Here is a 10542-nt window from a genome sequence, read left to right as displayed (position 1 = left end):
ATTGATAGAAAGAGTAATTTTTCATGCCTTGGAATTTTTAACATCTTAAATTAAAATATAATTAATTTCAATTTTTCTTAAAAAAATAAAAAATATATTCTCGTTCTATTCTCTTTATTTCTTAAAAAATTTAATAGTCAAATACAATTAAAATCAATTCTCATTTTATACATTTTTATTCATGTTTGATTACCTTCTATTCATGAACCGTCTAAAGGAGACAAAAAGATATGTTAATCAATCTTTGCACGACAAAAACTTAATTACTTTTTACATGCAAAAGTAGTTGGTCTTCACTTTTATCTCTCAGCATGTATTACCTATAAAAATTGTTCTAACTTTAATGCACAAACTCTTAGCCGTAGATTTTTAAATAGATTTAATGTATGATGTTATTTTTAGATAAAATTAATTTTATAGTGATATGTGAAATTATTTATTAATTATTCTATTTGTATTAATTAATTTTTAATTATAAATAATTAATAGTAATAAATAAGTCAAAAATCGATACTTAATTTATCTAAAAAAAATTTGTTTTAATATAATAATAGATTTTTACTATAAATTTGCTTCTTTAAAATTAATTTTACGATATGTTCGTATAAAAAATAAATTTAGAATAATATTAAAACAAATTTAATACAAACAGACTTTGGCTCATATGACGGTCACTTTTACTCAGGAGGAGAGGACAGATGGATATACAAAGCGTTTATATTGAAAGTCAATAACAACATTAAAAATTTATATTAGTAGATATGAATAATAACATTAAATATTTTCTGTTGTATTAGATATTTGAACGGTCTTTTCTAAATAAAAAAAAAAAAACTATATCTTTCTATAATTCATTATAGCACTAATTTATGGTTTTCGGATGTTTGTATGAGTTTTTATGTGGCTATTAGAATGCATCCTAATAAACTTAATATAAACTTATTTTAGGGAACATTTTATTGATTTCATCAATGACTAGGTTACTGTAATGGCGATTAATACCTATGAAGAGTTATTTAATAAGTTTAAATATAAAAAAAAAAAAATTAACTAAACTAAACTAAATTATCTTTCTATAAATACTATAAAATTTATTATACATATTTCAATACAATAATAAAATAAAGAAATTAATATTGCATTAAATATATAAAAGTGACAAATAATTTAAAATTTTTTTATTTAAAAAAGAGACAGTTAGTATGAAATGGAGGAATTTTTATTTCCTAATTTTAAATAATAAAATATGTATCAGTGATCAAATATCAAAATATAAAACACTTATATATGTATTGCTCTCCTATTAATTATGATAAATACACTAAATTTATGTAAGAATTCTTCTTAATCATTTTGGGTGAAAAATGCATCGCCTAAACTTAATTTTCTATAGTATAAATGAGATTGAACTTATTGAGTAAAATTAATGAAATAAACTAAAAAGGATTTAATTTATAAGGGTAAAGGTCCAACAAACCAAGTGATTAGTTCTAGTCATTTTAGTATTGGTTGGATTCAAATCAAATTCTATCAGTTGGGCTCTACCCTCACTTATTTTTATCTGACTCCCAGCTTAATCAAATCAATTCAATTTCAATATCTAATAACATAAACATTTGATAACACTACAAAGAGTATAGAAAAGCAATATATTTCTAAATCTAAGGGTTGATATATTATAAAAATAAAAATGCCTATTTCGATCTTCCTACTTTACATAAGAAGCAAGGAGCAATTCATGATTTTATATAAAAATTGAACTTATATAAGCAAACTAACACTCCATCTTAGCTCTTTACAACCTATATAAACACTTCATGTTCTCTCTTTACAACCTATATAAAGAATACTTATTTATAAAACACTAGAAAAGTTTTATTTAAAGGCAAAACCATTCAATCTACCTGACATTTGACCATCTTTGATAATATACCATCACCTTCAAAATTTAGAATTTTGGTCTATTATCTTTGCTTTTTTACTAAGGAAAAACGATCTCAGATACCCTGATCTTTAACCATTTTCTCAAATTTACCCTCACATTTAAAACGTATCAATTTGGTTCATCATGTTTGCGTCTTGTATCATTCCTATCCACCCGTGTTTTGGCGTGTGCCACTAATGACATGGCGTCCACATGTTGCTCTGGTTTGTCTACGTGGTTGCTCTGCTTTGTCTACGTGGCTGAGGACATAGAAGTGCCTCAAAACTTACTGTTTCGTCCCTATTCCTTCCCCAATTTTTTCTCCAATTTTTTTTTTCAATTCTAATTTCTAGGATTTCTAATTACAATATAACTAATAACTTCTATAATCCATTTCTTTAGCTTGTCTAAGGAAAATGATGCTTTCGTTTTAATTTGGCCATTTAGGGGCGGAGCTATGCTCTTATCATGACGATTGGGTGAATAAGAAGAAGTTTGAGGATTGGGGCGAAGCTAAACTCTTACACTGACGAGAAGAAGTTTGACGATTGGAGTGGAGCTATGCTCTTACAATGACGAGAAGAAGTTTTACGATTGGGGCGGAGCTATGCTGTTACACAATTGTAGAAAATATGAAAGAACGTTTGTTACTTTCCAATTTCAGTTTATGTGGTATGGTTGAATATTGTAATGAATGATTAAGTGAAGTTACTTTCCAAGTTCGATTAAGGGAAGTTTGATGAAGGGAAGTTTAATGAATGATTGAAAAGGTTTTGATATCTATGGTATGGTTGAACATTGTAATGAACGTTTGTTACTCTCCAATCAAATTTTGTGCCTGTTTCTGCCAGACAGGAGTTGCACTGCCAGACAAGCTTTATGGTTGATGTAGCAAGGTGTATGATTTTATTTTGTAGTAGATAGGTGGATTGAATCTTAATCAATGGTGAATTGAATTACCAACTTTTATAATTGATTATGCAATGAAGCTCTTATTTTTCTGTTAAGATATTTTGCATGTATTCCTTTTGGCTTTAATGAAGTAAAATGAACCTATAGTTAATATGACAGATTCACATTTGGACAGATAAAATAGGCATTAAATAGCCTTTTAACATTACTATAATATAGAATCCTTACATAAATCATGAGGTACATTAAACATATGTCTTGGAAAAGACAAACACATAAAACAATACATATGAAGGCAAACTAATTGATATGGTCCAAATGACAGTTTTGTTCCATGCAACTTTATAAGCTCTAACAAAAACACAGTACTGCAACTTCTCTAAGGCAACTTTTTAAACTTTTGCATTGGCTTTGGCAAAACATGTTGCCCTTCTTGAATCACTAAATCTGTATTCTTACTAGTCTTTGTCTTTGTAGGTACCAACTTTTGTTTGCCTTTCGAACTAGCTACCATCTTCTCTTTGCCTTTGGAACTAGCTACCACCTTCTCTTTTGCCTTTGTAGCTGTTGAAGTTTGGCTACAAACTTTCACACTTTGTACATGAGTAGCTATAGTTGATCTTTGTTTCTTTGTAGATGTAGTTGATCTTTAGGTGTCAGACCTCTTTCTGGATTGCCTTGCTACTGTTGCTGTTTCTGTATAACCACTAACAGTCCTCACATTCCTTTCCCCTGGCATCTGCATTATGACATTTTATATTTAGAACATGAAACATATGAAAACACACAAAATTAGAGATTCACATCTGACATGTTGAGTACGTACTCTTAAATACATATTACCAGTCTCTGTGGATATGTGCAGGCAATATCTTTTTTTAGTCTGCAATACAACAACACACAACTCATAGGATTACTAAGTATAATTCACATAGAACTAAGTTATGAACAATACCTGAATTCTTTCTTTGGCAATTATTATCTTATCATATGGTGGTTTGGATTGTGAAGGACCAGCTTCTACATCTTCAACTGTAGTCTGATGTGGTACATCAATATTGGTAACATTACTTGTAGGAGCTGGTGGGCATCTACTTCTCCTTCTACTTCTCTGTTACAAGTAGAAAATTCATGAATGAACATACTACTTAATTTGTAATGTGACAGCTCTAACAAAAAAATTATACCTGATTGTCCATAATATCTTTAGATGCAGGTGGATTATCCTTTCTTGGACACCCTTTTTTATTGTTTCCATATGCATAGCAAATTCTACACTGCATCCTTATTCTATTTCTACTTAATTTGTTTGGATCCATTTCTTTTTCATCAACAGCTTTCTTTTTGTTCACCTTAGGTCTTCTTGGCATCTTTCATTCCTGCTACAAACTTTACCTCTTGATGATTACACTTAGGATTGTAAATTATTTTTTTCTCCCTCTTTTTTTTTCTAAAACCACAGTCATACTCATCACTTGAAACAAGAGTATCAACCTCAGCATCACTGTCAGGGTACTCAGAATGGCACTCACTACCATCACTCACATTGCCATCCACTCTAGTATTGCTACTAGCCCCCGCAAACCCAGTGTCATCTCTACCTTGGTCCCTATCCAATCCTAAATTAAATCCATTATCAACTACAGTCTTGCTAAAGTCCTTCAGATTTTGTTTTGCAGTCACATATTCCTCATCCACATCTGAGTCAGAAACATCAGAAGATAGGCTATCCTCATCATCACATTCATCATTTTCAGGGGTATAATCTTCATCCTCACTAGATCCAACATAATCATCAACATTGTTCATACATTCAGGTTCTACTTGATTTTCTCCTTTATTTAACACTTTCAGGTTCAGTTTCATTTTGATTTGCATTTTCAAATCCAATTACAGTCAATGGTTCATCTGCATTGTCATTATGATGTTGATTCTCATTTTCAGTTATAATTTACCCACAATTTGGAATAATTGTTACAGCTTCAGCATAAACTTTTAAAAAGCCATACTCTAAACCTTCTGCAAATATCTTTTTACACTCTTCCTCAGTCTCAACAAAAACTAAGCCTAGTTCCTTCCCTATAGGGTTCCATCTCCTAGGGGGTTCATAGGCAACACTTAAGAAATGTGTATATCCTAATATTTTCACTATCTCCCCAATATCATCCATAGTGAAACTAGAAATGCCACTAAGATTTACAGAACACCCACCAACATAGTTGACTATAGGATTACTAATTAGTGTCCCACCATGATGAAATTCAATAGGAATACTGCAGAAATATACACACATCAATTATATTAGTAATGCAGCAATGCAAATGCCACTTTCTAGTAATAATAAATGCAAATGCATGTAGTAATAAAAAATGCAAATGCAAATGCAAGTGCTCAAAGGTTGTAGTAATAACAAATGTATTTTCCGTACAAAACTCATACCCACGACAATAAGATTCCCCACCACTTGCATTGCTTTACCCATTCAATGTATTAACAAATACATACTTTCGTTGTCTTTTTCTGGAAGGAGCCATCTTGCGGGGGACCACAGGCACGAGCATCAATAATAATGGACCACAGAAGAAGGGACAAAGATAATAGAGCGAAATGAGGCTATATGTGTGGATGAAATGGATAAAAATTTGAAACCCTAGAAATTAGAATTGGGGATAGAATTGGGGGAAAAATTAGGGAAATAACAGGGACAAAACGATGAGTTTTGAGGCACTTCTATGTCCTCAGCCACGTAGACAAAGCAGAGCAACCACGTAGACAAACCAGAGCAACATGTGGACTCCATGTCATTAGTGGCACACGCCAAAACACGGGTGGGTAGGAATGATACAAGATACAAACATGATGGACCAAATTGATGCGTTTTAAAGGTGAGGGTAGATTTGAGAAAATGGTTAAAGATCGGGGTATCTGGGATCGTTTTTCCCTTTACTAAATCTATCCAAGCTCATTTAGGCATGTGCCTTTAATGATGTGACATACAAACTTATTCTATTATTTGCAAGAATAGAATCTACTTCAGACCAAAACTATTCCATCTATCTTGATTTTTTCTATTTTTACAAATTTATACCCTCACCAACGTTTTTTACTAATCAAATATAAAAGAATTAAAGAAAAAGAAAAAAAAAAGTAAAAATGACATTGTTTCTATCTTTTATTATTTTCCTCTTTATCAAAATCTTTTAGATCGAGCGGTGTACTTATAGAGAAATATATTTTAGAGAGAGAAAGTAAAGAGAGGTTTGTATTTATAGAGAAAGAAAAACTATAGAGTAAAATACAAATTCAACAAAAAAATTTATATGATCCAAACAAAATCAATAAGCAATAAGTATCCAAAATTAATATATATCACAAAAAAGTAAAAACAAGAACAATAGACTTCACATTATTGTAAACCAATCAAACAACTAAAAAATCCAAGAAAGAAACAATTACTATAAGATCAGCGAAACTCAAGAAAAATAAACAACCGTAAAAAAAATTAAAAAAAAAATAAAACATCAAGACATCAAAATTACATGTATGTTTATTATGTCTCTAAGTTGTTGATAAGGAACAACAACTTTCGACGCCATTTGATATTCCTCTTCCTTCCCTTTCTTTCTCTATAAACACAAACATCCTTTTTGCTTTCTTTCTCTAAAATCATTATATAAAAAGAAGAATAATGTTGTTTCTACCTTTTTTATAAGAGTATATTTACGAAAATGACCAAAGGTCAAGATAGATGGGATAGTTTTAGTCATGGTTGGATTCCATATTGGCAAAAATAGACACATTTTTATCCACATCATCAAAAACACGTACCTAGATGAACTTAGGTAGATTTGACAAACAACGCAGAGGTAATGGACCAAAATGCTAAAATTTATACGTGAGCGTATGTTTATAAAAATAGTCAAAGATCATGGTAGATAAGATGGTTTGCCTTATTTAAATAATGTGAAACATCTCTATTTTTGAAATACTCACTATACAAATACAATAGAAATTTTATCAAAAACCAATCATGGCATCCCAAAGCAATATTTTATAGATCAGTCCTTGATTAATGTTATCGAAGGAATCTCTAGATTTGGGCACGGGTCGTTTCAGAATCGAACTGCAACTGGATCAATCAAAACTATAATCGACTCAAATGCAGAATCGAAACTGGAAGGGAGAAGGGCAACACTTTTTATAGCAAAGAACCACCCAAGATCGTCAATCTGCTTTCCAAAATTGTAAAGTCTTTCCCGATTCAACATTTATTGGAATCAGAATCGGCAGTTCCAATCCCAAACCGCTCATTTTCTTAAAAAAGTTTAATAACAATAAATAGTAAAAATATTTATTATATTATAATTTAATTTATTATTTATTTCAATTATGATTAACTTCTTTTAAATATTAATAATAATACATATAATAATAATCATAATAACATATATAATATTAAAGATCTTTGATGAATAAAAATGAAAAAGAATAAAATATTAATATTAATATTAAACAAATTATAAAGGTAGGATATGACTCCTCTAGATCCTTAAAGGATCGTAGGCATTTTAATTTTTGGTAAAAAAATTAAGTTTAAGTTTTTCTTTTCTTAATTATTTCCTAAAATAAAAAAAATAGTATGTTTAAATTGACACCAAAAAACTGGCTAGTTTCAAACCAATTCTGAACCATTCAAGGGACAGTTCCAACCCGATTTCAATTTTTACTGAACCGTAAACTGACGGTTTCTGAACCATGGCCATCCCATGGTTCAGCCCTAGAGAATCTCAGCGCTATATTTGAAACATGGCTTGATTTGCTATATCTACTTTTGTGCATGTGCCGGTCGATTACAATTAGCATCCTTATTTGCAACTTAATAAAATGAAAATTGTAAGGAAAATGAAGACTAGAATTTTAATTTATTTTTTTTGAAAATTCTTGCCTCAAGGTAGATGTTGTGTATAGAATCTACATTTTATACAGATTATATCCATGCGCATCAAGCGTGTGCTGATTATACATCAGTTGTAACTTAAAGGCTAAATATATAATTGGGCTTCTGAATTTGTCATATTTTTGTAATTTGCCCTTAAATTTTATTTTGGTTCAATTAGCCTTCCCAACTTCATGAGTTATTACTTTTAATCTCTTAACAGATGGAAGTTATGTGCGTTGCTCACACGCGTGTTGAAAAATATGTTACACTATTGTTAGGGAATTTTGTATTATAAATTAATATTGTTATATTCATAAAATAAAAAATATATAAGAAACTTTAAATTAATAACCAAAACATTGAAAAAAAAAAACCCTAGTTTGTGTTTCACTACAATTCTAACAAACACCATTTCTCTCAAATATTTTATCAAACACTTGTCAAGCAAAGTTCATAGCTTCCATATCTTGCACACATAGTAATAAACGAATTCAAAACATATAAATTCAACTTATATCCATCTTGTATACATAGTATTAAACGAGTTTATAGCTTCCGATCTTATTCATAGTTTATCTATTGATTTTTTTTATATGGTTGGAGTTCAATTATCAGAAAAAGATTTTCTAAAAAACTGATTAATAGACGGGATTTAAATAAAGATCTTTGGATTTTATTATTTCTAACAATCGGTCAATACCTATGATGAATATTTTTATAATGAAATTGATGATTATATATTTTTATTTATATATTATGATTATAATTGCTTTAATTATTGAAAAAGTTGGTGTGGTTGTATGTAGCAACAAAGACGGTATTGTATGATGGGAGGACAATAGTGTTATAGTTCTTGTTAAGGATACTTTAATATTTTTATTTCTAATATAAAAAATAATCAAACACATACATGATTAGAGATAGCTTTTTAATATTTTTTTTCGAGCATGTCCTACACCGGCTATTTCCACCTCAAAGTTGGAGTAATTTAACCTTTAAATAAGAGTTGTGGACTTATTTATAACAAAGGTTAAATTTGGTTCCATTTGATCCCTTAATACAAGTTAAGGTGGTAAACATTCTTTTTTTCTAAAAAATGCATGACTAATTTAACAGGTAATATAATAATTAAAAATATTATATTTATCTATAAACCTAGTGCACCATATAAGTATTTTTAATTATGTACTTTTAAATGTTTTTTAGAAAAAAATTTAGACTCGGTGGTATGTCTTCACATACATATCAAACTAATAAATGATTGGTACATATTTTTCAGTTTTAGATGCTAAAAGTGTGTCAATCATTCAATACCAAATTATAAAAAATCCATACATGTGTGACACTCTCCCATTAATTGTAGTATATACATCAAATTTTGTTTTATATTTTTATTTCTTTGAATACAGTTAAAAATTGTAGTATATATATTAAGTTTTTTGTTCCATATTTTTATTTCTTTGAATACAGTTAAATTGGGTAGATTTTGGCGAGTATCGATGGTTCAGTCCTAACACTATAATTTGTATATATATACACATATATATATTGTTGAGAATAACACCATTGTTATATGTATATATCTGGCTGTTTGTTGTCATAAATGATGAGCACAACTATTAAAAGCATTCCACACAAGAAAACAAAAGGCAGGCAGGCAGGCAAGCAGGCGAGGGACTAGTTGAACTTGAAGTTGAAACCAAGTAAGAAAAAACGTATACAGCTAGCAAATATATATAAAGTGTGCCGTCCGGACATCTAATGGGGACCAGTTCCGGCTCGCTTTTCAAAGAGAAGCAACTCCCAGAAAGGTCAGGTCAGAAGGGCATTCCTCCTCCTCCTCCTCCTCCTCCTCCTCCTCCTATTCTACATATATGTTCCTCATTTTGTCAGTTTTTTTCACCTACATTCACACCCATGCTTTCACTCTCCTCCTCCACATTCCTCTACTTTGACCGTACCATCTCACTTGTACTCTCCTCTTGGGAATTTCAATCTTACATTTCTTTTTCTTCTTCATCATCATCATTTCGTACTCTCTTTCTTTCTTTTTCCTTTTGTTTCTTAATAATTATTCTCATAACAGTCCCCACACACCTACTCTGCCCTGTTTCTCAGAATTCATTTGTTTGTGAAATAAAAAGAAAATATATTCTTAAAGATAACTTTTTTATTTTTTTATCATTGTATATGAAATATAGAGGGAAAGTTAATTTTGATGTTTGATATTCTTAAAAATTCTAATTTCTTTAGTAAAAGAACATTAAAATATTTAAAAGCATCAGCACTTTTATTTTTAATTTAAAGATAATTTTTTTAGAAAAAATCACATTGAAATAGCAAAATAAGTTTTTTTTTTTAAAATATTGTCTATTAATATCCACCAGTAACCACGGCTTATGATGGATGAGAAATGATATATATATATATTTCATAAACAAACATATATTTAATCGATTTTACTTAATTTTTATTTTTATGTTTATAAAAATTTAGATAATGACTTTGTAATTTTTAAACAGTGAATTGTTTTTCTTAAAAATGCTCTAGTTTTTTTCTTTTTTACCAAGACAATGTTTTTTATTGACCATATTTTCCAGGTGTATCATAAGTAATTACAATAAATACTTTATAAATTTATTATAAAAATTCATGAAAAGTTGAAAAGGTAAGATAATTTCTTAAAATAAATTCATATGATATTTTATGAGTATTCAGTAGTTAATGTAATTATAAATCACTTAAAAGTTAATTTTACCATTGAAAT

The sequence above is a fragment of the Ricinus communis genome, chromosome 7, assembly GCF_019578655.1.
Source record: "Ricinus communis isolate WT05 ecotype wild-type chromosome 7, ASM1957865v1, whole genome shotgun sequence".
NCBI lineage: Eukaryota > Viridiplantae > Streptophyta > Magnoliopsida > Malpighiales > Euphorbiaceae > Ricinus > Ricinus communis.
This window is presented reverse-complemented; position numbering follows the sequence as displayed.